The 22,628-nt window shown below is 50.5% G+C and overlaps 31 non-coding genes across 31 annotated transcripts; 15 read left to right on the forward strand and 16 right to left on the reverse strand.

Moving 5' to 3' along the window:
* Positions 1-193: 193 nt before the first annotated feature.
* Positions 194-266, reverse strand: TRNAA-AGC (transfer RNA alanine (anticodon AGC)). The gene has a single exon. It is a non-coding gene; the product is annotated as a tRNA-Ala (tRNA).
* Positions 267-960: 694 nt separating this feature from the next.
* Positions 961-1,033, forward strand: TRNAR-CCU (transfer RNA arginine (anticodon CCU)). Its single transcript has one exon. It is a non-coding gene; the product is annotated as a tRNA-Arg (tRNA).
* Positions 1,034-1,623: 590 nt separating this feature from the next.
* Positions 1,624-1,696, reverse strand: TRNAA-AGC (transfer RNA alanine (anticodon AGC)). Its single transcript has one exon. It is a non-coding gene; the product is annotated as a tRNA-Ala (tRNA).
* Positions 1,697-2,390: 694 nt separating this feature from the next.
* Positions 2,391-2,463, forward strand: TRNAR-CCU (transfer RNA arginine (anticodon CCU)). Its single transcript has one exon. It is a non-coding gene; the product is annotated as a tRNA-Arg (tRNA).
* Positions 2,464-3,063: 600 nt separating this feature from the next.
* On the reverse strand, positions 3,064-3,136 carry TRNAA-AGC (transfer RNA alanine (anticodon AGC)). The gene has a single exon. It is a non-coding gene; the product is annotated as a tRNA-Ala (tRNA).
* A 536-nt stretch (positions 3,137-3,672) lies between these two features.
* On the reverse strand, positions 3,673-3,745 carry TRNAA-AGC (transfer RNA alanine (anticodon AGC)). The gene has a single exon. It is a non-coding gene; the product is annotated as a tRNA-Ala (tRNA).
* A 694-nt stretch (positions 3,746-4,439) lies between these two features.
* On the forward strand, positions 4,440-4,512 carry TRNAR-CCU (transfer RNA arginine (anticodon CCU)). Its single transcript has one exon. It is a non-coding gene; the product is annotated as a tRNA-Arg (tRNA).
* Positions 4,513-5,102: 590 nt separating this feature from the next.
* On the reverse strand, positions 5,103-5,175 carry TRNAA-AGC (transfer RNA alanine (anticodon AGC)). Its single transcript has one exon. It is a non-coding gene; the product is annotated as a tRNA-Ala (tRNA).
* Positions 5,176-5,869: 694 nt separating this feature from the next.
* Positions 5,870-5,942, forward strand: TRNAR-CCU (transfer RNA arginine (anticodon CCU)). Its single transcript has one exon. It is a non-coding gene; the product is annotated as a tRNA-Arg (tRNA).
* Positions 5,943-6,542: 600 nt separating this feature from the next.
* TRNAA-AGC (transfer RNA alanine (anticodon AGC)) lies at positions 6,543-6,615 on the reverse strand. Its single transcript has one exon. It is a non-coding gene; the product is annotated as a tRNA-Ala (tRNA).
* A 694-nt stretch (positions 6,616-7,309) lies between these two features.
* TRNAR-CCU (transfer RNA arginine (anticodon CCU)) lies at positions 7,310-7,382 on the forward strand. Its single transcript has one exon. It is a non-coding gene; the product is annotated as a tRNA-Arg (tRNA).
* Positions 7,383-8,739: 1,357 nt separating this feature from the next.
* TRNAR-CCU (transfer RNA arginine (anticodon CCU)) lies at positions 8,740-8,812 on the forward strand. Its single transcript has one exon. It is a non-coding gene; the product is annotated as a tRNA-Arg (tRNA).
* Positions 8,813-9,402: 590 nt separating this feature from the next.
* TRNAA-AGC (transfer RNA alanine (anticodon AGC)) lies at positions 9,403-9,475 on the reverse strand. Its single transcript has one exon. It is a non-coding gene; the product is annotated as a tRNA-Ala (tRNA).
* Positions 9,476-10,169: 694 nt separating this feature from the next.
* On the forward strand, positions 10,170-10,242 carry TRNAR-CCU (transfer RNA arginine (anticodon CCU)). The gene has a single exon. It is a non-coding gene; the product is annotated as a tRNA-Arg (tRNA).
* Positions 10,243-10,842: 600 nt separating this feature from the next.
* On the reverse strand, positions 10,843-10,915 carry TRNAA-AGC (transfer RNA alanine (anticodon AGC)). The gene has a single exon. It is a non-coding gene; the product is annotated as a tRNA-Ala (tRNA).
* A 694-nt stretch (positions 10,916-11,609) lies between these two features.
* On the forward strand, positions 11,610-11,682 carry TRNAR-CCU (transfer RNA arginine (anticodon CCU)). Its single transcript has one exon. It is a non-coding gene; the product is annotated as a tRNA-Arg (tRNA).
* A 590-nt stretch (positions 11,683-12,272) lies between these two features.
* Positions 12,273-12,345, reverse strand: TRNAA-AGC (transfer RNA alanine (anticodon AGC)). Its single transcript has one exon. It is a non-coding gene; the product is annotated as a tRNA-Ala (tRNA).
* Positions 12,346-13,039: 694 nt separating this feature from the next.
* TRNAR-CCU (transfer RNA arginine (anticodon CCU)) lies at positions 13,040-13,112 on the forward strand. Its single transcript has one exon. It is a non-coding gene; the product is annotated as a tRNA-Arg (tRNA).
* A 600-nt stretch (positions 13,113-13,712) lies between these two features.
* Positions 13,713-13,785, reverse strand: TRNAA-AGC (transfer RNA alanine (anticodon AGC)). The gene has a single exon. It is a non-coding gene; the product is annotated as a tRNA-Ala (tRNA).
* Positions 13,786-14,479: 694 nt separating this feature from the next.
* Positions 14,480-14,552, forward strand: TRNAR-CCU (transfer RNA arginine (anticodon CCU)). The gene has a single exon. It is a non-coding gene; the product is annotated as a tRNA-Arg (tRNA).
* A 590-nt stretch (positions 14,553-15,142) lies between these two features.
* TRNAA-AGC (transfer RNA alanine (anticodon AGC)) lies at positions 15,143-15,215 on the reverse strand. Its single transcript has one exon. It is a non-coding gene; the product is annotated as a tRNA-Ala (tRNA).
* A 694-nt stretch (positions 15,216-15,909) lies between these two features.
* TRNAR-CCU (transfer RNA arginine (anticodon CCU)) lies at positions 15,910-15,982 on the forward strand. Its single transcript has one exon. It is a non-coding gene; the product is annotated as a tRNA-Arg (tRNA).
* A 590-nt stretch (positions 15,983-16,572) lies between these two features.
* On the reverse strand, positions 16,573-16,645 carry TRNAA-AGC (transfer RNA alanine (anticodon AGC)). Its single transcript has one exon. It is a non-coding gene; the product is annotated as a tRNA-Ala (tRNA).
* Positions 16,646-17,339: 694 nt separating this feature from the next.
* TRNAR-CCU (transfer RNA arginine (anticodon CCU)) lies at positions 17,340-17,412 on the forward strand. The gene has a single exon. It is a non-coding gene; the product is annotated as a tRNA-Arg (tRNA).
* A 590-nt stretch (positions 17,413-18,002) lies between these two features.
* On the reverse strand, positions 18,003-18,075 carry TRNAA-AGC (transfer RNA alanine (anticodon AGC)). The gene has a single exon. It is a non-coding gene; the product is annotated as a tRNA-Ala (tRNA).
* A 694-nt stretch (positions 18,076-18,769) lies between these two features.
* TRNAR-CCU (transfer RNA arginine (anticodon CCU)) lies at positions 18,770-18,842 on the forward strand. Its single transcript has one exon. It is a non-coding gene; the product is annotated as a tRNA-Arg (tRNA).
* Positions 18,843-19,442: 600 nt separating this feature from the next.
* Positions 19,443-19,515, reverse strand: TRNAA-AGC (transfer RNA alanine (anticodon AGC)). Its single transcript has one exon. It is a non-coding gene; the product is annotated as a tRNA-Ala (tRNA).
* A 694-nt stretch (positions 19,516-20,209) lies between these two features.
* Positions 20,210-20,282, forward strand: TRNAR-CCU (transfer RNA arginine (anticodon CCU)). Its single transcript has one exon. It is a non-coding gene; the product is annotated as a tRNA-Arg (tRNA).
* Positions 20,283-20,872: 590 nt separating this feature from the next.
* Positions 20,873-20,945, reverse strand: TRNAA-AGC (transfer RNA alanine (anticodon AGC)). The gene has a single exon. It is a non-coding gene; the product is annotated as a tRNA-Ala (tRNA).
* Positions 20,946-21,639: 694 nt separating this feature from the next.
* TRNAR-CCU (transfer RNA arginine (anticodon CCU)) lies at positions 21,640-21,712 on the forward strand. The gene has a single exon. It is a non-coding gene; the product is annotated as a tRNA-Arg (tRNA).
* Positions 21,713-22,302: 590 nt separating this feature from the next.
* TRNAA-AGC (transfer RNA alanine (anticodon AGC)) lies at positions 22,303-22,375 on the reverse strand. The gene has a single exon. It is a non-coding gene; the product is annotated as a tRNA-Ala (tRNA).
* Between the last annotated feature and the right edge of the window lie 253 nt (positions 22,376-22,628).

The raw sequence follows: 22,628 nt of genomic DNA on the forward strand, positions 1-22,628 counted from the left end.
GCCATGCAATGCGCCTGTTGCACAGTATCACGCCTGTTGCCGGCCCTCGCGCGGATGACTCTTTGGGATAGCAGAAAGTGGACGGAAGACTTTTAGGATGATAGTAAAAAAAACAGAAGCGAGCACATGACTTTATTTGCGACGATTGGCGTGTTTTGAATAAAATAGTGAAAATGAAGAAAAAGCGTCTTGCTGGAGAATGCGGGCATCGATCCCGCTACCTCTCGCATGCTAAGCGAGCGCTCTACCATCTGAGCTAATTCCCCTCCTCCTTGAAGGCTCTCGATACACTGCTTCAGAGCTGAAGCACAGTCTCCGGCTCACACTTGCTTGGCTGTCCAGGGACCTGTAGTGCATAAAGCCCTTTCTCTTCATCTGCCGCAGAGGAAATCACAATCTCACCCCTTTGCCCAAAACAAAATACCTTCAGTGGAGCTACAAGTAAAGCTGCAGATGGCCATCCATTGCAATGAGGATTGGCCAACCAGGTATTAATAGCAGAGTGACTCCACTCCCACGCCCTTTCACGCTGGACCTGCGCTTGTGATCAAGAGGCTGCACGCCAGTCCCATAGACCCGAGAGCCCAATTGAAAAGGTGCTTGCTTCTCACTTTATTTCTCTCGCTATTTCTTGCTGTTTTAGGCCGCTGACACGCCGCCTGCAGCCAAAGGACCAGCGCTGGAGTGCCCTTTGTCATTTTTACCAGCTGGCCATATTTTACAATCGAGCGTCAGAATACCAAACAGGTAAGAGTTAGGTCTGGGAATTGAGTCCACTTTCCATCGTGTGTCCCATAAAGCGGAAGTGTCCAGCCGAGTGCAAGCAGGTGCCTTTTGCCCGCGTGTGCTGGGACACTGCAGCTTTGGACGTGAGCCAACTTGCCCTTTTCAGTGGGCCAGTACCCGTGACTCCAGTGAGAGAAGAGGAAAAGAAAGAACTTTCCCCTTCTCTGTCGAGTGGCCCCAGTGGCCTAATGGATAAGGCACTGGCCTCCTAAGCCAGGAATTGTGGGTTCGAGTCCCATCTGGGGTGGTTCGTGGCATTTTGTTCACACTTATGCAAAAGGTTTTTGCGGTAGTAGGGGGAGGGCGCAGGCTAGTACTTTGCTGGGCGCTGTGAAGTCCAGAACGTGCTCTGCTGGTAGCAGACTTTAAATGCCGGGAGACTGCAGAGTGTAGCAACCCCTCATGTCAGCGAAGAGACACAGATGAGTGGTAAGAAAGACAGGGAAAATATGCTTTCTGGAATCAGAGCTCCTGCAGACAGGGCTCACTCTTCTGCCAGCTCCGACCTGCTCCGATGAAAACGAAATAAAAGAGCAAAGGCTGCGCACTTTGAACCAATTATTCGAAGCATCGTATTGAACTGAAATAAAAGGTCAACAGCCCTGGGTGGCATCAAAGTGGAATTTCCTGAATATGTCACCAATGCCATGCAATGCGCCTGTTGCACAGTATCACGCCTGTTGCCGGCCCTCGCGCGGATGACTCTTTGGGATAGCAGAAAGTGGACGGAAGACTTTTAGGATGATAGTAAAAAAAACAGAAGCGAGCACATGACTTTATTTGCGACGATTGGCGTGTTTTGAATAAAATAGTGAAAATGAAGAAAAAGCGTCTTGCTGGAGAATGCGGGCATCGATCCCGCTACCTCTCGCATGCTAAGCGAGCGCTCTACCATCTGAGCTAATTCCCCTCCTCCTGGAAGGCTCTCGATACACTGCTTCAGAGCTGAAGCACAGTCTCCGGCTCACACTTGCTTGGGTGTCCAGGGACCTGTAGTGCATAAAGCCCTTTCTCTTCATCTGCCGCAGAGGAAATCACAATCTCACCCCTTTGCCCAAAACAAAATACCTTCAGTGGAGCTACAAGTAAAGCTGCAGATGGCCATCCATTGCAACGAGGATTGGCCAACCAGGTATTAATAGCAGAGTGACTCCACTCCCACGCCCTTTCACGCTGGACCTGCGCTTGTGATCAAGAGGCTGCACACCAGTGCCATAGACCCGAGAGCCCAATTGAAAAGGTGCTTGCTTCTCACTTTATTTCTCTCGCTATTTCTTGCTGTTTTAGGCCGCTGACACGCCGCCTGCAGCCAAAGGACCAGCGCTGGAGTGCCCTTTGTCATTTTTACCAGCTGGCCATATTTTACAATCGAGCGTCAGAATACCAAACAGGTAAGAGTTAGGTCTGGGAATTGAGTCCACTTTCCATCGTGTGTCCCATAAAGCGGAAGTGTCCAGCCGAGTGCAAGCAGGTGCCTTTTGCCCGCGTGTGCTGGGACACTGCAGCTTTGGACGTGAGCCAACTTGCCCTTTTCAGTGGGCCAGTACCCGTGACTCCAGTGAGAGAAGAGGAAAAGAAAGAACTTTCCCCTTCTCTGTCGAGTGGCCCCAGTGGCCTAATGGATAAGGCACTGGCCTCCTAAGCCAGGGATTGTGGGTTCGAGTCCCATCTGGGGTGGTTCGTGGCATTTTGTTCACACTTCTGCCAAAGCATGCAAAAGGTTTTTGCGGTAGTAGGGGGTGGGCGCAGGCTAGTACTTTGCTGGGCGCTGTGAAGTCCAGAACGTGCTCTGCTGGTAGCAGACTTTAAATGCCGGGAGACTGCAGAGTGTAGCAACCCCTCATGTCAGCGAAGAGACACAGATGAGTGGTAAGAAAGACAGGGAAAATATGCTTTCTGGAATCAGAGCTCCTGCAGACAGGGCTCACTCTTCTGCCAGCTCCGACCTGCTCCGATGAAAACGAAATAAAAGAGCAAAGGCTGCGCACTTTGAACCAATTATTCGAAGCATCGTATTGAAATGAAATAAAAGGTTAACAGCCCTGGGTGGCATCAAAGTGGAATTTCCTGAATATGTCACCAATGCCATGCAATGCGCCTGTTGCACAGTATCACGCCTCTTGCCGGCCCTCGCGCGGATGACTCTTTGGGATAGCAGAAAGTGGACGGAAGACTTTTAGGATGATAGTAAAAAAAACAGAAGCGAGCACATGACTTTATTTGCGACGATTGGCGAGTTTTGAATAAAATAGTGAAAATGAAGAAAAAGTGTCTTGCTGGAGAATGCGGGCATCGATCCCGCTACCTCTCGCATGCTAAGCGAGCGCTCTACCATCTGAGCTAATTCCCCTCCTCCTTGAAGGCTCTCGATACACTGCTTCAGAGCTGAAGCACAGTCTCCGGCTCACACTTGCTTGGCTGTCCAGGGACCTGTAGTGCATAAAACCCCTCATGTCAGCGAAGAGACACAGATGAGTGGTAAGAAAGACAGGGAAAATATGCTTTCTGGAATCAGAGCTCCTGCAGACAGGGCTCACTCTTCTGCCAGCTCCGACCTGCTCCGATGAAAACGAAATAAAAGAGCAAAGGCTGCGCACTTTGAACCAATTATTCGAAGCATCGTATTGAACTGAAATAAAAGGTCAACAGCCCTGGGTGGCATCAAAGTGGAATTTCCTGAATATGTCACCAATGCCATGCAATGCGCCTGTTGCACAGTATCACGCCTGTTGCCGGCCCTCGCGCGGATGACTCTTTGGGATAGCAGAAAGTGGACGGAAGACTTTTAGGATGATAGTAAAAAAAACAGAAGCGAGCACATGACTTTATTTGCGACGATTGGCGTGTTTTGAATAAAATAGTGAAAATGAAGAAAAAGCGTCTTGCTGGAGAATGCGGGCATCGATCCCGCTACCTCTCGCATGCTAAGCGAGCGCTCTACCATCTGAGCTAATTCCCCTCCTTCTTGAAGGCTCTCGATACACTGCTTCAGAGCTGAAGCACAGTCTCCGGCTCACACTTGCTTGGCTGTCCAGGGACCTGTAGTGCATAAAGCCCTTTCTCTTCATCTGCCGCAGAGGAAATCACAATCTCACCCCTTTGCCCAAAACAAAATACCTTCAGTGGAGCTACAAGTAAAGCTGCAGATGGCCATCCATTGCAATGAGGATTGGCCAACCAGGTATTAATAGCAGAGTGACTCCACTCCCACGCCCTTTCACGCTGGACCTGCGCTTGTGATCAAGAGGCTGCACGCCAGTCCCATAGACCCGAGAGCCCAATTGAAAAGGTGCTTGCTTCTCACTTTATTTCTCTCGCTATTTCTTGCTGTTTTAGGCCGCTGACACGCCGCCTGCAGCCAAAGGACCAGCGCTGGAGTGCCCTTTGTCATTTTTACCAGCTGGCCATATTTTACAATCGAGCGTCAGAATACCAAACAGGTAAGAGTTAGGTCTGGGAATTGAGTCCACTTTCCATCGTGTGTCCCATAAAGCGGAAGTGTCCAGCCGAGTGCAAGCAGGTGCCTTTTGCCCGCGTGTGCTGGGACACTGCAGCTTTGGACGTGAGCCAACTTGCCCTTTTCAGTGGGCCAGTACCCGTGACTCCAGTGAGAGAAGAGGAAAAGAAAGAACTTTCCCCTTCTCTGTCGAGTGGCCCCAGTGGCCTAATGGATAAGGCACTGGCCTCCTAAGCCAGGGATTGTGGGTTCGAGCCCCATCTGGGGTGGTTCGTGGCATTTTGTTCACACTTATGCAAAAGGTTTTTGCGGTAGTAGGGGGAGGGCGCAGGCTAGTACTTTGCTGGGCGCTGTGAAGTCCAGAACGTGCTCTGCTGGTAGCAGACTTTAAATGCCGGGAGACTGCAGAGTGTAGCAACCCCTCATGTCAGCGAAGAGACACAGATGAGTGGTAAGAAAGACAGGGAAAATATGCTTTCTGGAATCAGAGCTCCTGCAGACAGGGCTCACTCTTCTGCCAGCTCCGACCTGCTCCGATGAAAACGAAATAAAAGAGCAAAGGCTGCGCACTTTGAACCAATTATTCGAAGCATCGTATTGAACTGAAATAAAAGGTCAACAGCCCTGGGTGGCATCAAAGTGGAATTTCCTGAATATGTCACCAATGCCATGCAATGCGCCTGTTGCACAGTATCACGCCTGTTGCCGGCCCTCGCGCGGATGACTCTTTGGGATAGCAGAAAGTGGACGGAAGACTTTTAGGATGATAGTAAAAAAAACAGAAGCGAGCACATGACTTTATTTGCGACGATTGGCGTGTTTTGAATAAAATAGTGAAAATGAAGAAAAAGCGTCTTGCTGGAGAATGCGGGCATCGATCCCGCTACCTCTCGCATGCTAAGCGAGCGCTCTACCATCTGAGCTAATTCCCCTCCTCCTGGAAGGCTCTCGATACACTGCTTCAGAGCTGAAGCACAGTCTCCGGCTCACACTTGCTTGGGTGTCCAGGGACCTGTAGTGCATAAAGCCCTTTCTCTTCATCTGCCGCAGAGGAAATCACAATCTCACCCCTTTGCCCAAAACAAAATACCTTCAGTGGAGCTACAAGTAAAGCTGCAGATGGCCATCCATTGCAACGAGGATTGGCCAACCAGGTATTAATAGCAGAGTGACTCCACTCCCACGCCCTTTCACGCTGGACCTGCGCTTGTGATCAAGAGGCTGCACACCAGTGCCATAGACCCGAGAGCCCAATTGAAAAGGTGCTTGCTTCTCACTTTATTTCTCTCGCTATTTCTTGCTGTTTTAGGCCGCTGACACGCCGCCTGCAGCCAAAGGACCAGCGCTGGAGTGCCCTTTGTCATTTTTACCAGCTGGCCATATTTTACAATCGAGCGTCAGAATACCAAACAGGTAAGAGTTAGGTCTGGGAATTGAGTCCACTTTCCATCGTGTGTCCCATAAAGCGGAAGTGTCCAGCCGAGTGCAAGCAGGTGCCTTTTGCCCGCGTGTGCTGGGACACTGCAGCTTTGGACGTGAGCCAACTTGCCCTTTTCAGTGGGCCAGTACCCGTGACTCCAGTGAGAGAAGAGGAAAAGAAAGAACTTTCCCCTTCTCTGTCGAGTGGCCCCAGTGGCCTAATGGATAAGGCACTGGCCTCCTAAGCCAGGGATTGTGGGTTCGAGTCCCATCTGGGGTGGTTCGTGGCATTTTGTTCACACTTCTGCCAAAGCATGCAAAAGGTTTTTGCGGTAGTAGGGGGTGGGCGCAGGCTAGTACTTTGCTGGGCGCTGTGAAGTCCAGAACGTGCTCTGCTGGTAGCAGACTTTAAATGCCGGGAGACTGCAGAGTGTAGCAACCCCTCATGTCAGCGAAGAGACACAGATGAGTGGTAAGAAAGACAGGGAAAATATGCTTTCTGGAATCAGAGCTCCTGCAGACAGGGCTCACTCTTCTGCCAGCTCCGACCTGCTCCGATGAAAACGAAATAAAAGAGCAAAGGCTGCGCACTTTGAACCAATTATTCGAAGCATCGTATTGAAATGAAATAAAAGGTTAACAGCCCTGGGTGGCATCAAAGTGGAATTTCCTGAATATGTCACCAATGCCATGCAATGCGCCTGTTGCACAGTATCACGCCTCTTGCCGGCCCTCGCGCGGATGACTCTTTGGGATAGCAGAAAGTGGACGGAAGACTTTTAGGATGATAGTAAAAAAAACAGAAGCGAGCACATGACTTTATTTGCGACGATTGGCGAGTTTTGAATAAAATAGTGAAAATGAAGAAAAAGTGTCTTGCTGGAGAATGCGGGCATCGATCCCGCTACCTCTCGCATGCTAAGCGAGCGCTCTACCATCTGAGCTAATTCCCCTCCTCCTTGAAGGCTCTCGATACACTGCTTCAGAGCTGAAGCACAGTCTCCGGCTCACACTTGCTTGGCTGTCCAGGGACCTGTAGTGCATAAAGCCCTTTCTCTTCATCTGCCGCAGAGGAAATCACAATCTCACCCCTTTGCCCAAAACAAAATACCTTCAGTGGAGCTACAAGTAAAGCTGCAGATGGCCATCCATTGCAATGAGGATTGGCCAACCAGGTATTAATAGCAGAGTGACTCCACTCCCACGCCCTTTCACGCTGGACCTGCGCTTGTGATCAAGAGGCTGCACGCCAGTCCCATAGACCCGAGAGCCCAATTGAAAAGGTGCTTGCTTCTCACTTTATTTCTCTCGCTATTTCTTGCTGTTTTAGGCCGCTGACACGCCGCCTGCAGCCAAAGGACCAGCGCTGGAGTGCCCTTTGTCATTTTTACCAGCTGGCCATATTTTACAATCGAGCGTCAGAATACCAAACAGGTAAGAGTTAGGTCTGGGAATTGAGTCCACTTTCCATCGTGTGTCCCATAAAGCGGAAGTGTCCAGCCGAGTGCAAGCAGGTGCCTTTTGCCCGCGTGTGCTGGGACACTGCAGCTTTGGACGTGAGCCAACTTGCCCTTTTCAGTGGGCCAGTACCCGTGACTCCAGTGAGAGAAGAGGAAAAGAAAGAACTTTCCCCTTCTCTGTCGAGTGGCCCCAGTGGCCTAATGGATAAGGCACTGGCCTCCTAAGCCAGGAATTGTGGGTTCGAGTCCCATCTGGGGTGGTTCGTGGCATTTTGTTCACACTTATGCAAAAGGTTTTTGCGGTAGTAGGGGGAGGGCGCAGGCTAGTACTTTGCTGGGCGCTGTGAAGTCCAGAACGTGCTCTGCTGGTAGCAGACTTTAAATGCCGGGAGACTGCAGAGTGTAGCAACCCCTCATGTCAGCGAAGAGACACAGATGAGTGGTAAGAAAGACAGGGAAAATATGCTTTCTGGAATCAGAGCTCCTGCAGACAGGGCTCACTCTTCTGCCAGCTCCGACCTGCTCCGATGAAAACGAAATAAAAGAGCAAAGGCTGCGCACTTTGAACCAATTATTCTAAGCATCGTATTGAAATGAAATAAAAGGTTAACAGCCCTGGGTGGCATCAAAGTGGAATTTCCTGAATATGTCACCAATGCCATGCAATGCGCCTGTTGCACAGTATCACGCCTGTTGCCGGCCCTCGCGCGGATGACTCTTTGGGATAGCAGAAAGTGGACGGAAGACTTTTAGGATGATAGTAAAAAAAACAGAAGCGAGCACATGACTTTATTTGCGACGATTGGCGAGTTTTGAATAAAATAGTGAAAATGAAGAAAAAGCGTCTTGCTGGAGAATGCGGGCATCGATCCCGCTACCTCTCTTATGCTAAGCGAGCGCTCTACCATCTGAGCTAATTCCCCTCCTCCTCGAAGGCTCTCGATACACTGCTTCAGAGCTGAATCACAGTCTCCGGCTCACACTTGCTTGGCTGTCCAGGGACCTGTAGTGCATAAAGCCCTTTCACTTCATCTGCCGCAGGGGAAATCACAATCTCACCCCTTTGCCCAAAACAAAATACCTTCAGTGGAGCTACAAGTAAAGCTGCAGATGGCCATCCATTGCAACGAGGATTGGCCAACCAGGTATTAATAGCAGAGTGACTCCACTGCCACGCCCTTTCACGCTGGACCTGCGCTTGTGATCAAGAGGCTGCACGCCAGTCCCATAGACCCGAGAGCCCAATTGAAAAGGTGCTTGCTTCTCACTTTATTTCTCTCGCTATTTCTTGCTGTTTTAGGCCGCTGACACGCCGCCTGCAGCCAAAGGACCAGCGCTGGAGTGCCCTTTGTCATTTTTACCAGCTGGCCATATTTTACAATCGAGCGTCAGAATACCAAACAGGTAAGAGTTAGGTCTGGGAATTGAGTCCACTTTCCATCGTGTGTCCCATAAAGCGGAAGTGTCCAGCCGAGTGCAAGCAGGTGCCTTTTGCCCGCGTGTGCTGGGACACTGCAGCTTTGGACGTGAGCCAACTTGCCCTTTTCAGTGGGCCAGTACCCGTGACTCCAGTGAGAGAAGAGGAAAAGAAAGAACTTTCCCCTTCTCTGTCGAGTGGCCCCAGTGGCCTAATGGATAAGGCACTGGCCTCCTAAGCCAGGGATTGTGGGTTCGAGTCCCATCTGGGGTGGTTCGTGGCATTTTGTTCACACTTATGCAAAAGGTTTTTGCGGTAGTAGGGGGAGGGCGCAGGCTAGTACTTTGCTGGGCGCTGTGAAGTCCAGAACGTGCTCTGCTGGTAGCAGACTTTAAATGCCGGGAGACTGCAGAGTGTAGCAACCCCTCATGTCAGCGAAGAGACACAGATGAGTGGTAAGAAAGACAGGGAAAATATGCTTTCTGGAATCAGAGCTCCTGCAGACAGGGCTCACTCTTCTGCCAGCTCCGACCTGCTCCGATGAAAACGAAATAAAAGAGCAAAGGCTGCGCACTTTGAACCAATTATTCGAAGCATCGTATTGAACTGAAATAAAAGGTCAACAGCCCTGGGTGGCATCAAAGTGGAATTTCCTGAATATGTCACCAATGCCATGCAATGCGCCTGTTGCACAGTATCACGCCTGTTGCCGGCCCTCGCGCGGATGACTCTTTGGGATAGCAGAAAGTGGACGGAAGACTTTTAGGATGATAGTAAAAAAAACAGAAGCGAGCACATGACTTTATTTGCGACGATTGGCGTGTTTTGAATAAAATAGTGAAAATGAAGAAAAAGCGTCTTGCTGGAGAATGCGGGCATCGATCCCGCTACCTCTCGCATGCTAAGCGAGCGCTCTACCATCTGAGCTAATTCCCCTCCTCCTGGAAGGCTCTCGATACACTGCTTCAGAGCTGAAGCACAGTCTCCGGCTCACACTTGCTTGGGTGTCCAGGGACCTGTAGTGCATAAAGCCCTTTCTCTTCATCTGCCGCAGGGGAAATCACAATCTCACCCCTTTGCCCAAAACAAAATACCTAGAGTGGAGCTACAAGTAAAGCTGCAGATGGCCATCCATTGCAACGAGGATTGGCCAACCAGGTATTAATAGCAGAGTGACTCCACTGCCACGCCCTTTCACGCTGGACCTGCGCTTGTGATCAAGAGGCTGCACGCCAGTCCCATAGACCCGAGAGCCCAATTGAAAAGGTGCTTGCTTCTCACTTTATTTCTCTCGCTATTTCTTGCTGTTTTAGGCCGCTGACACGCCGCCTGCAGCCAAAGGACCAGCGCTGGAGTGCCCTTTGTCATTTTTACCAGCTGGCCATATTTTACAATCGAGCGTCAGAATACCAAACAGGTAAGAGTTAGGTCTGGGAATTGAGTCCACTTTCCATCGTGTGTCCCATAAAGCGGAAGAGTCCAGCCGAGTGCAAGCAGGTGCCTTTTGCCCGCGTGTGCTGGGACACTGCAGCTTTGGACGTGAGCCAACTTGCCCTTTTCAGTGGGCCAGTACCTGTGACTCCAGTGAGAGAAGAGGAAAAGAAAGAACTTTCCCCTTCTCTGTCGAGTGGCCCCAGTGGCCTAATGGATAAGGCACTGGCCTCCTAAGCCAGGGATTGTGGGTTCGAGTCCCATCTGGGGTGGTTCGTGGCATTTTGTTCACACTTCTGCCAAAGCATGCAAAAGGTTTTTGCGGTAGTAGGGGGTGGGCGCAGGCTAGTACTTTGCTGGGCGCTGTGAAGTCCAGAACGTGCTCTGCTGGTAGCAGACTTTAAATGCCGGGAGACTGCAGAGTGTAGCAACCCCTCATGTCAGCGAAGAGACACAGATGAGTGGTAAGAAAGACAGGGAAAATATGCTTTCTGGAATCAGAGCTCCTGCAGACAGGGCTCACTCTTCTGCCAGCTCCGACCTGCTCCGATGAAAACGAAATAAAAGAGCAAAGGCTGCGCACTTTGAACCAATTATTCTAAGCATCGTATTGAAATGAAATAAAAGGTTAACAGCCCTGGGTGGCATCAAAGTGGAATTTCCTGAATATGTCACCAATGCCATGCAATGCGCCAGTTGCACAGTATCACGCCTGTTGCCGGCCCTCGCGCGGATGACTCTTTGGGATAGCAGAAAGTGGACGGAAGACTTTTAGGATGATAGTAAAAAAAACAGAAGCGAGCACATGACTTTATTTGCGACGATTGGTGAGTTTTGAATAAAATAGTGAAAATGAAGAAAAAGCGTCTTGCTGGAGAATGCGGGCATCGATCCCGCTACCTCTCGCATGCTAAGCGAGCGCTCTACCATCTGAGCTAATTCCCCTCCTCCTCGAAGGCTCTCGATACACTGCTTCAGAGCTGAAGCACAGTCTCCGGCTCACACTTGCTTGGCTGTCCAGGGACCTGTAGTGCATAAAGCCCTTTCTCTTCATCTGCCGCAGAGGAAATCACAATCTCACCCCTTTGCCCAAAACAAAATACCTTCAGTGGAGCTACAAGTAAAGCTGCAGATGGCCATCCATTGCAATGAGGATTGGCCAACCAGGTATTAATAGCAGAGTGACTCCACTGCCACGCCCTTTCACGCTGGACCTGCGCTTGTGATCAAGAGGCTGCACGCCAGTCCCATAGACCCGAGAGCCCAATTGAAAAGGTGCTTGCTTCTCACTTTATTTCTCTCGCTATTTCTTGCTGTTTTAGGCCGCTGACACGCCGCCTGCAGCCAAAGGACCAGCGCTGGAGTGCCCTTTGTCATTTTTACCAGCTGGCCATATTTTACAATCGAGCGTCAGAATACCAAACAGGTAAGAGTTAGGTCTGGGAATTGAGTCCACTTTCCATCGTGTGTCCCATAAAGCGGAAGTGTCCAGCCGAGTGCAAGCAGGTGCCTTTTGCCCGCGTGTGCTGGGACACTGCAGCTTTGGACGTGAGCCAACTTGCCCTTTTCAGTGGGCCAGTACCCGTGACTCCAGTGAGAGAAGAGGAAAAGAAAGAACTTTCCCCTTCTCTGTCGAGTGGCCCCAGTGGCCTAATGGATAAGGCACTGGCCTCCTAAGCCAGGGATTGTGGGTTCGAGTCCCATCTGGGGTGGTTCGTGGCATTTTGTTCACACTTATGCAAAAGGTTTTTGCGGTAGTAGGGGGAGGGCGCAGGCTAGTACTTTGCTGGGCGCTGTGAAGTCCAGAACGTGCTCTGCTGGTAGCAGACTTTAAATGCCGGGAGACTGCAGAGTGTAGCAACCCCTCATGTCAGCGAAGAGACACAGATGAGTGGTAAGAAAGACAGGGAAAATATGCTTTCTGGAATCAGAGCTCCTGCAGACAGGGCTCACTCTTCTGCCAGCTCCGACCTGCTCCGATGAAAACGAAATAAAAGAGCAAAGGCTGCGCACTTTGAACCAATTATTCGAAGCATCGTATTGAACTGAAATAAAAGGTCAACAGCCCTGGGTGGCATCAAAGTGGAATTTCCTGAATATGTCACCAATGCCATGCAATGCGCCTGTTGCACAGTATCACGCCTGTTGCCGGCCCTCGCGCGGATGACTCTTTGGGATAGCAGAAAGTGGACGGAAGACTTTTAGGATGATAGTAAAAAAAACAGAAGCGAGCACATGACTTTATTTGCGACGATTGGCGTGTTTTGAATAAAATAGTGAAAATGAAGAAAAAGCGTCTTGCTGGAGAATGCGGGCATCGATCCCGCTACCTCTCGCATGCTAAGCGAGCGCTCTACCATCTGAGCTAATTCCCCTCCTCCTGGAAGGCTCTCGATACACTGCTTCAGAGCTGAAGCACAGTCTCCGGCTCACACTTGCTTGGGTGTCCAGGGACCTGTAGTGCATAAAGCCCTTTCTCTTCATCTGCCGCAGGGGAAATCACAATCTCACCCCTTTGCCCAAAACAAAATACCTTCAGTGGAGCTACAAGTAAAGCTGCAGATGGCCATCCATTGCAACGAGGATTGGCCAACCAGGTATTAATAGCAGAGTGACTCCACTGCCACGCCCTTTCACGCTGGACCTGCGCTTGTGATCAAGAGGCTGCACGCCAGTCCCATAGACCCGAGAGCCCAATTGAAAAGGTGCTTGCTTCTCACTTTATTTCTCTCGCTATTTCTTGCTGTTTTAGGCCGCTGACACGCCGCCTGCAGCCAAAGGACCAGCGCTGGAGTGCCCTTTGTCATTTTTACCAGCTGGCCATATTTTACAATCGAGCGTCAGAATACCAAACAGGTAAGAGTTAGGTCTGGGAATTGAGTCCACTTTCCATCGTGTGTCCCATAAAGCGGAAGTGTCCAGCCGAGTGCAAGCAGGTGCCTTTTGCCCGCGTGTGCTGGGACACTGCAGCTTTGGACGTGAGCCAACTTGCCCTTTTCAGTGGGCCAGTACCCGTGACTCCAGTGAGAGAAGAGGAAAAGAAAGAACTTTCCCCTTCTCTGTCGAGTGGCCCCAGTGGCCTAATGGATAAGGCACTGGCCTCCTAAGCCAGGGATTGTGGGTTCGAGTCCCATCTGGGGTGGTTCGTGGCATTTTGTTCACACTTCTGCCAAAGCATGCAAAAGGTTTTTGCGGTAGTAGGGGGTGGGCGCAGGCTAGTACTTTGCTGGGCGCTGTGAAGTCCAGAACGTGCTCTGCTGGTAGCAGACTTTAAATGCCGGGAGACTGCAGAGTGTAGCAACCCCTCATGTCAGCGAAGAGACACAGATGAGTGGTAAGAAAGACAGGGAAAATATGCTTTCTGGAATCAGAGCTCCTGCAGACAGGGCTCACTCTTCTGCCAGCTCCGACCTGCTCCGATGAAAACGAAATAAAAGAGCAAAGGCTGCGCACTTTGAACCAATTATTCGAAGCATCGTATTGAAATGAAATAAAAGGTTAACAGCCCTGGGTGGCATCAAAGTGGAATTTCCTGAATATGTCACCAATGCCATGCAATGCGCCTGTTGCACAGTATCACGCCTCTTGCCGGCCCTCGCGCGGATGACTCTTTGGGATAGCAGAAAGTGGACGGAAGACTTTTAGGATGATAGTAAAAAAAACAGAAGCGAGCACATGACTTTATTTGCGACGATTGGCGAGTTTTGAATAAAATAGTGAAAATGAAGAAAAAGCGTCTTGCTGGAGAATGCGGGCATCGATCCCACTACCTCTCGCATGCTAAGCGAGCGCTCTACCATCTGAGCTAATTCCCCTCCTCCTCGAAGGCTCTCGATACACTGCTTCAGAGCTGAAGCACAGTCTCCGGCTCACACTTGCTTGGCTGTCCAGGGACCTGTAGTGCATAAAGCCCTTTCTCTTCATCTGCCGCAGGGGAAATCACAATCTCACCCCTTTGCCCAAAACAAAATACCTTCAGTGGAGCTACAAGTAAAGCTGCAGATGGCCATCCATTGCAACGAGGATTGGCCAACCAGGTATTAATAGCAGAGTGACTCCACTGCCACGCCCTTTCACGCTGGACCTGCGCTTGTGATCAAGAGGCTGCACGCCAGTCCCATAGACCCGAGAGCCCAATTGAAAAAGTGCTTGCTTCTCACTTTATTTCTCTCGCTATTTCTTGCTGTTTTAGGCCGCTGACACGCCGCCTGCAGCCAAAGGACCAGCGCTGGAGTGCCCTTTGTCATTTTTACCAGCTGGCCATATTTTACAATCGAGCGTCAGAATACCAAACAGGTAAGAGTTAGGTCTGGGAATTGAGTCCACTTTCCATCGTGTGTCCCATAAAGCGGAAGTGTCCAGCCGAGTGCAAGCAGGTGCCTTTTGCCCGCGTGTGCTGGGACACTGCAGCTTTGGACGTGAGCCAACTTGCCCTTTTCAGTGGGCCAGTACCCGTGACTCCAGTGAGAGAAGAGGAAAAGAAAGAACTTTCCCCTTCTCTGTCGAGTGGCCCCAGTGGCCTAATGGATAAGGCACTGGCCTCCTAAGCCAGGGATTGTGGGTTCGAGTCCCATCTGGGGTGGTTCGTGGCATTTTGTTCACACTTATGCAAAAGGTTTTTGCGGTAGTAGGGGGTGGGCGCAGGCTAGTACTTTGCTGGGCGCTGTGAAGTCCAGAACGTGCTCTGCTGGTAGCAGACTTTAAATGCCGGGAGACTGCAGAGTGTAGCAACCCCTCATGTCAGCGAAGAGACACAGATGAGTGGTAAGAAAGACAGGGAAAATATGCTTTCTGGAATCAGAGCTCCTGCAGACAGGGCTCACTCTTCTGCCAGCTCCGACCTGCTCCGATGAAAACGAAATAAAAGAGCAAAGGCTGCGCACTTTGAACCAATTATTCGAAGCATCGTATTGAAATGAAATAAAAGGTTAACAGCCCTGGGTGGCATCAAAGTGGAATTTCCTGAATATGTCACCAATGCCATGCAATGCGCCTGTTGCACAGTATCACGCCTCTTGCCGGCCCTCGCGCGGATGACTCTTTGGGATAGCAGAAAGTGGACGGAAGACTTTTAGGATGATAGTAAAAAAAACAGAAGCGAGCACATGACTTTATTTGCGACGATTGGTGAGTTTTGAATAAAATAGTGAAAATGAAGAAAAAGCGTCTTGCTGGAGAATGCGGGCATCGATCCCACTACCTCTCGCATGCTAAGCGAGCGCTCTACCATCTGAGCTAATTCCCCTCCTCCTCGAAGGCTCTCGATACACTGCTTCAGAGCTGAAGCACAGTCTCCGGCTCACACTTGCTTGGCTGTCCAGGGACCTGTAGTGCATAAAGCCCTTTCTCTTCATCTGCCGCAGAGGAAATCACAATCTCACCCCTTTGCCCAAAACAAAATACCTTCAGTGGAGCTACAAGTAAAGCTGCAGATGGCCATCCATTGCAATGAGGATTGGCCAACCAGGTATTAATAGCAGAGTGACTCCACTCCCACGCCCTTTCACGCTGGACCTGCGCTTGTGATCAAGAGGCTGCACGCCAGTCCCATAGACCCGAGAGCCCAATTGAAAAGGTGCTTGCTTCTCACTTTATTTCTCTCGCTATTTCTTGCTGTTTTAGGCCGCTGACACGCCGCCTGCAGCCAAAGGACCAGCGCTGGAGTGCCCTTTGTCATTTTTACCAGCTGGCCATATTTTACAATCGAGCGTCAGAATACCAAACAGGTAAGAGTTAGGTCTGGGAATTGAGTCCACTTTCCATCGTGTGTCCCATAAAGCGGAAGTGTCCAGCCGAGTGCAAGCAGGTGCCTTTTGCCCGCGTGTGCTGGGACACTGCAGCTTTGGACGTGAGCCAACTTGCCCTTTTCAGTGGGCCAGTACCCGTGACTCCAGTGAGAGAAGAGGAAAAGAAAGAACTTTCCCCTTCTCTGTCGAGTGGCCCCAGTGGCCTAATGGATAAGGCACTGGCCTCCTAAGCCAGGGATTGTGGGTTCGAGCCCCATCTGGGGTGGTTCGTGGCATTTTGTTCACACTTATGCAAAAGGTTTTTGCGGTAGTAGGGGGAGGGCGCAGGCTAGTACTTTGCTGGGCGCTGTGAAGTCCAGAACGTGCTCTGCTGGTAGCAGACTTTAAATGCCGGGAGACTGCAGAGTGTAGCAACCCCTCATGTCAGCGAAGAGACACAGATGAGTGGTAAGAAAGACAGGGAAAATATGCTTTCTGGAATCAGAGCTCCTGCAGACAGGGCTCACTCTTCTGCCAGCTCCGACCTGCTCCGATGAAAACGAAATAAAAGAGCAAAGGCTGCGCACTTTGAACCAATTATTCGAAGCATCGTATTGAACTGAAATAAAAGGTTAACAGCCCTGGGTGGCATCAAAGTGGAATTTCCTGAATATGTCACCAATGCCATGCAATGCGCCTGTTGCACAGTATCACGCCTGTTGCCGGCCCTCGTGCGGATGACTCTTTGGGATAGCAGAAAGTGGACGGAAGACTTTAAGAATGATAGTAAAAAAAACAGAAGCGAGCACATGACTTTATTTGCGACGATTGGCGAGTTTTGAATAAAATAGTGAAAATGAAGAAAAAGCGTCTTGCTGGAGAATGCGGGCATCGATCCCGCTACCTCTCGCATGCTAAGCGAGCGCTCTACCATCTGAGCTAATTCCCCTCCTCATCGAAGGCTCTCGATACACTGCTTCAGAGCTGAAGCACAGTCTCCGGCTCACACTTGCTTGGCTGTCCAGGGACCTGTAGTGCATAAAGCCCTTTCTCTTCATCTGCCGCAGGGGAAATCACAATCTCACCCCTTTGCCCAAAACAAAATACCTTCAGTGGAGCTACAAGTAAAGCTGCAGATGGCCATCCATTGCAACGAGGATTGGCCAACCAGGTATTAATAGCAGAGTGACTCCACTGCCACGCCCTTTCACGCTGGACCTGCGCTTGTGATCAAGAGGCTGCACGCCAGTCCCATAGACCCGAGAGCCCAATTGAAAAGGTGCTTGCTTCTCACTTTATTTCTCTCGCTATTTCTTGCTGTTTTAGGCCGCTGACACGCCGCCTGCAGCCAAAGGACCAGCGCTGGAGTGCCCTTTGTCATTTTTACCAGCTGGCCATATTTTACAATCGAGCGTCAGAATACCAAACAGGTAAGAGTTAGGTCTGGGAATTGAGTCCACTTTCCATCGTGTGTCCCATAAAGCGGAAGTGTCCAGCCGAGTGCAAGCAGGTGCCTTTTGCCCGCGTGTGCTGGGACACTGCAGCTTTGGACGTGAGCCAACTTGCCCTTTTCAGTGGGCCAGTACCCGTGACTCCAGTGAGAGAAGAGGAAAAGAAAGAACTTTCCCCTTCTCTGTCGAGTGGCCCCAGTGGCCTAATGGATAAGGCACTGGCCTCCTAAGCCAGGGATTGTGGGTTCGAGTCCCATCTGGGGAGGTTCGTGGCATTTTGTTCACACTTATGCAAAAGGTTTTTGCGGTAGTAGGGGGTGGGCGCAGGCTAGTACTTTGCTGGGCGCTGTGAAGTCCAGAACGTGCTCTGCTGGTAGCAGACTTTAAATGCCGGGAGACTGCAGAGTGTAGCAACCCCTCATGTCAGCGAAGAGACACAGATGAGTGGTAAGAAAGACAGGGAAAATATGCTTTCTGGAATCAGAGCTCCTGCAGACAGGGCTCACTCTTCTGCCAGCTCCGACCTGCTCCGATGAAAACGAAATAAAAGAGCAAAGGCTGCGCACTTTGAACCAATTATTCGAAGCATCGTATTGAACTGAAATAAAAGGTCAACAGCCCTGGGTGGCATCAAAGTGGAATTTCCTGAATATGTCACCAATGCCATGCAATGCGCCTGTTGCACAGTATCACGCCTGTTGCCGGCCCTCGCGCGGATGACTCTTTGGGATAGCAGAAAGTGGACGGAAGACTTTTAGGATGATAGTAAAAAAAACAGAAGCGAGCACATGACTTTATTTGCGACGATTGGCGTGTTTTGAATAAAATAGTGAAAATGAAGAAAAAGCGTCTTGCTGGAGAATGCGGGCATCGATCCCGCTACCTCTCGCATGCTAAGCGAGCGCTCTACCATCTGAGCTAATTCCCCTCCTCCTGGAAGGCTCTCGATACACTGCTTCAGAGCTGAAGCACAGTCTCCGGCTCACACTTGCTTGGGTGTCCAGGGACCTGTAGTGCATAAAGCCCTTTCTCTTCATCTGCCGCAGGGGAAATCACAATCTCACCCCTTTGCCCAAAACAAAATACCTTCAGTGGAGCTACAAGTAAAGCTGCAGATGGCCATCCATTGCAACGAGGATTGGCCAACCAGGTATTAATAGCAGAGTGACTCCACTGCCACGCCCTTTCACGCTGGACCTGCGCTTGTGATCAAGAGGCTGCACGCCAGTCCCATAGACCCGAGAGCCCAATTGAAAAGGTGCTTGCTTCTCACTTTATTTCTCTCGCTATTTCTTGCTGTTTTAGGCCGCTGACACGCCGCCTGCAGCCAAAGGACCAGCGCTGGAGTGCCCTTTGTCATTTTTACCAGCTGGCCATATTTTACAATCGAGCGTCAGAATACCAAACAGGTAAGAGTTAGGTCTGGGAATTGAGTCCACTTTCCATCGTGTGTCCCATAAAGCGGAAGTGTCCAGCCGAGTGCAAGCAGGTGCCTTTTGCCCGCGTGTGCTGGGACACTGCAGCTTTGGACGTGAGCCAACTTGCCCTTTTCAGTGGGCCAGTACCCGTGACTCCAGTGAGAGAAGAGGAAAAGAAAGAACTTTCCCCTTCTCTGTCGAGTGGCCCCAGTGGCCTAATGGATAAGGCACTGGCCTCCTAAGCCAGGGATTGTGGGTTCGAGTCCCATCTTGGGTGGTTCGTGGCATTTTGTTCACACTTCTGCCAAAGCATGCAAAAGGTTTTTGCGGTAGTAGGGGGTGGGCGCAGGCTAGTACTTTGCTGGGCGCTGTGAAGTCCAGAACGTGCTCTGCTGGTAGCAGACTTTAAATGCCGGGAGACTGCAGAGTGTAGCAACCCCTCATGTCAGCGAAGAGACACAGATGAGTGGTAAGAAAGACAGGGAAAATATGCTTTCTGGAATCAGAGCTCCTGCAGACAGGGCTCACTCTTCTGCCAGCTCCGACCTGCTCCGATGAAAACGAAATAAAAGAGCAAAGGCTGCGCACTTTGAACCAATTATTCGAAGCATCGTATTGAAATGAAATAAAAGGTTAACAGCCCTGGGTGGCATCAAAGTGGAATTTCCTGAATATGTCACCAATGCCATGCAATGCGCCTGTTGCACAGTATCACGCCTCTTGCCGGCCCTCGCGCGGATGACTCTTTGGGATAGCAGAAAGTGGACGGAAGACTTTTAGGATGATAGTAAAAAAAACAGAAGCGAGCACATGACTTTATTTGCGACGATTGGCGAGTTTTGAATAAAATAGTGAAAATGAAGAAAAAGCGTCTTGCTGGAGAATGCGGGCATCGATCCCGCTACCTCTCGCATGCTAAGCGAGCGCTCTACCATCTGAGCTAATTCCCCTCCTCCTTGAAGGCTCTCGATACACTGCTTCAGAGCTGAAGCACAGTCTCCGGCTCACACTTGCTTGGCTGTCCAGGGACCTGTAGTGCATAAAGCCCTTTCTCTTCATCTGCCGCAGAGGAAATCACAATCTCACCCCTTTGCCCAAAACAAAATACCTTCAGTGGAGCTACAAGTAAAGCTGCAGATGGCCATCCATTGCAATGAGGATTGGCCAACCAGGTATTAATAGCAGAGTGACTCCACTCCCACGCCCTTTCACGCTGGACCTGCGCTTGTGATCAAGAGGCTGCACGCCAGTCCCATAGACCCGAGAGCCCAATTGAAAAGGTGCTTGCTTCTCACTTTATTTCTCTCGCTATTTCTTGCTGTTTTAGGCCGCTGACACGCCGCCTGCAGCCAAAGGACCAGCGCTGGAGTGCCCTTTGTCATTTTTACCAGCTGGCCATATTTTACAATCGAGCGTCAGAATACCAAACAGGTAAGAGTTAGGTCTGGGAATTGAGTCCACTTTCCATCGTGTGTCCCATAAAGCGGAAGTGTCCAGCCGAGTGCAAGCAGGTGCCTTTTGCCCGCGTGTGCTGGGACACTGCAGCTTTGGACGTGAGCCAACTTGCCCTTTTCAGTGGGCCAGTACCCGTGACTCCAGTGAGAGAAGAGGAAAAGAAAGAACTTTCCCCTTCTCTGTCGAGTGGCCCCAGTGGCCTAATGGATAAGGCACTGGCCTCCTAAGCCAGGAATTGTGGGTTCGAGTCCCATCTGGGGTGGTTCGTGGCATTTTGTTCACACTTATGCAAAAGGTTTTTGCGGTAGTAGGGGGAGGGCGCAGGCTAGTACTTTGCTGGGCGCTGTGAAGTCCAGAACGTGCTCTGCTGGTAGCAGACTTTAAATGCCGGGAGACTGCAGAGTGTAGCAACCCCTCATGTCAGCGAAGAGACACAGATGAGTGGTAAGAAAGACAGGGAAAATATGCTTTCTGGAATCAGAGCTCCTGCAGACAGGGCTCACTCTTCTGCCAGCTCCGACCTGCTCCGATGAAAACGAAATAAAAGAGCAAAGGCTGCGCACTTTGAACCAATTATTCGAAGCATCGTATTGAACTGAAATAAAAGGTCAACAGCCCTGGGTGGCATCAAAGTGGAATTTCCTGAATATGTCACCAATGCCATGCAATGCGCCTGTTGCACAGTATCACGCCTGTTGCCGGCCCTCGCGCGGATGACTCTTTGGGATAGCAGAAAGTGGACGGAAGACTTTTAGGATGATAGTAAAAAAAACAGAAGCGAGCACATGACTTTATTTGCGACGATTGGCGTGTTTTGAATAAAATAGTGAAAATGAAGAAAAAGCGTCTTGCTGGAGAATGCGGGCATCGATCCCGCTACCTCTCGCATGCTAAGCGAGCGCTCTACCATCTGAGCTAATTCCCCTCCTCCTTGAAGGCTCTCGATACACTGCTTCAGAGCTGAAGCACAGTCTCCGGCTCACACTTGCTTGGCTGTCCAGGGACCTGTAGTGCATAAAGCCCTTTCTCTTCATCTGCCGCAGAGGAAATCACAATCTCACCCCTTTGCCCAAAACAAAATACCTTCAGTGGAGCTACAAGTAAAGCTGCAGATGGCCATCCATTGCAATGAGGATTGGCCAACCAGGTATTAATAGCAGAGTGACTCCACTCCCACGCCCTTTCACGCTGGACCTGCGCTTGTGATCAAGAGGCTGCACGCCAGTCCCATAGACCCGAGAGCCCAATTGAAAAGGTGCTTGCTTCTCACTTTATTTCTCTCGCTATTTCTTGCTGTTTTAGGCCGCTGACACGCCGCCTGCAGCCAAAGGACCAGCGCTGGAGTGCCCTTTGTCATTTTTACCAGCTGGCCATATTTTACAATCGAGCGTCAGAATACCAAACAGGTAAGAGTTAGGTCTGGGAATTGAGTCCACTTTCCATCGTGTGTCCCATAAAGCGGAAGTGTCCAGCCGAGTGCAAGCAGGTGCCTTTTGCCCGCGTGTGCTGGGACACTGCAGCTTTGGACGTGAGCCAACTTGCCCTTTTCAGTGGGCCAGTACCCGTGACTCCAGTGAGAGAAGAGGAAAAGAAAGAACTTTCCCCTTCTCTGTCGAGTGGCCCCAGTGGCCTAATGGATAAGGCACTGGCCTCCTAAGCCAGGAATTGTGGGTTCGAGTCCCATCTGGGGTGGTTCGTGGCATTTTGTTCACACTTATGCAAAAGGTTTTTGCGGTAGTAGGGGGAGGGCGCAGGCTAGTACTTTGCTGGGCGCTGTGAAGTCCAGAACGTGCTCTGCTGGTAGCAGACTTTAAATGCCGGGAGACTGCAGAGTGTAGCAACCCCTCATGTCAGCGAAGAGACACAGATGAGTGGTAAGAAAGACAGGGAAAATATGCTTTCTGGAATCAGAGCTCCTGCAGACAGGGCTCACTCTTCTGCCAGCTCCGACCTGCTCCGATGAAAACGAAATAAAAGAGCAAAGGCTGCGCACTTTGAACCAATTATTCGAAGCATCGTATTGAACTGAAATAAAAGGTCAACAGCCCTGGGTGGCATCAAAGTGGAATTTCCTGAATATGTCACCAATGCCATGCAATGCGCCTGTTGCACAGTATCACGCCTGTTGCCGGCCCTCGCGCGGATGACTCTTTGGGATAGCAGAAAGTGGACGGAAGACTTTTAGGATGATAGTAAAAAAAACAGAAGCGAGCACATGACTTTATTTGCGACGATTGGCGTGTTTTGAATAAAATAGTGAAAATGAAGAAAAAGCGTCTTGCTGGAGAATGCGGGCATCGATCCCGCTACCTCTCGCATGCTAAGCGAGCGCTCTACCATCTGAGCTAATTCCCCTCCTCCTGGAAGGCTCTCGATACACTGCTTCAGAGCTGAAGCACAGTCTCCGGCTCACACTTGCTTGGGTGTCCAGGGACCTGTAGTGCATAAAGCCCTTTCTCTTCATCTGCCGCAGAGGAAATCACAATCTCACCCCTTTGCCCAAAACAAAATACCTTCAGTGGAGCTACAAGTAAAGCTGCAGATGGCCATCCATTGCAACGAGGATTGGCCAACCAGGTATTAATAGCAGAGTGACTCCACTCCCACG

This window comes from Ambystoma mexicanum, chromosome 5q, assembly GCF_040938575.1.
Source record: "Ambystoma mexicanum isolate Mex_15411 chromosome 5q, UKY_AmexF1_1, whole genome shotgun sequence".
Lineage (NCBI taxonomy): Eukaryota > Metazoa > Chordata > Amphibia > Caudata > Ambystomatidae > Ambystoma > Ambystoma mexicanum.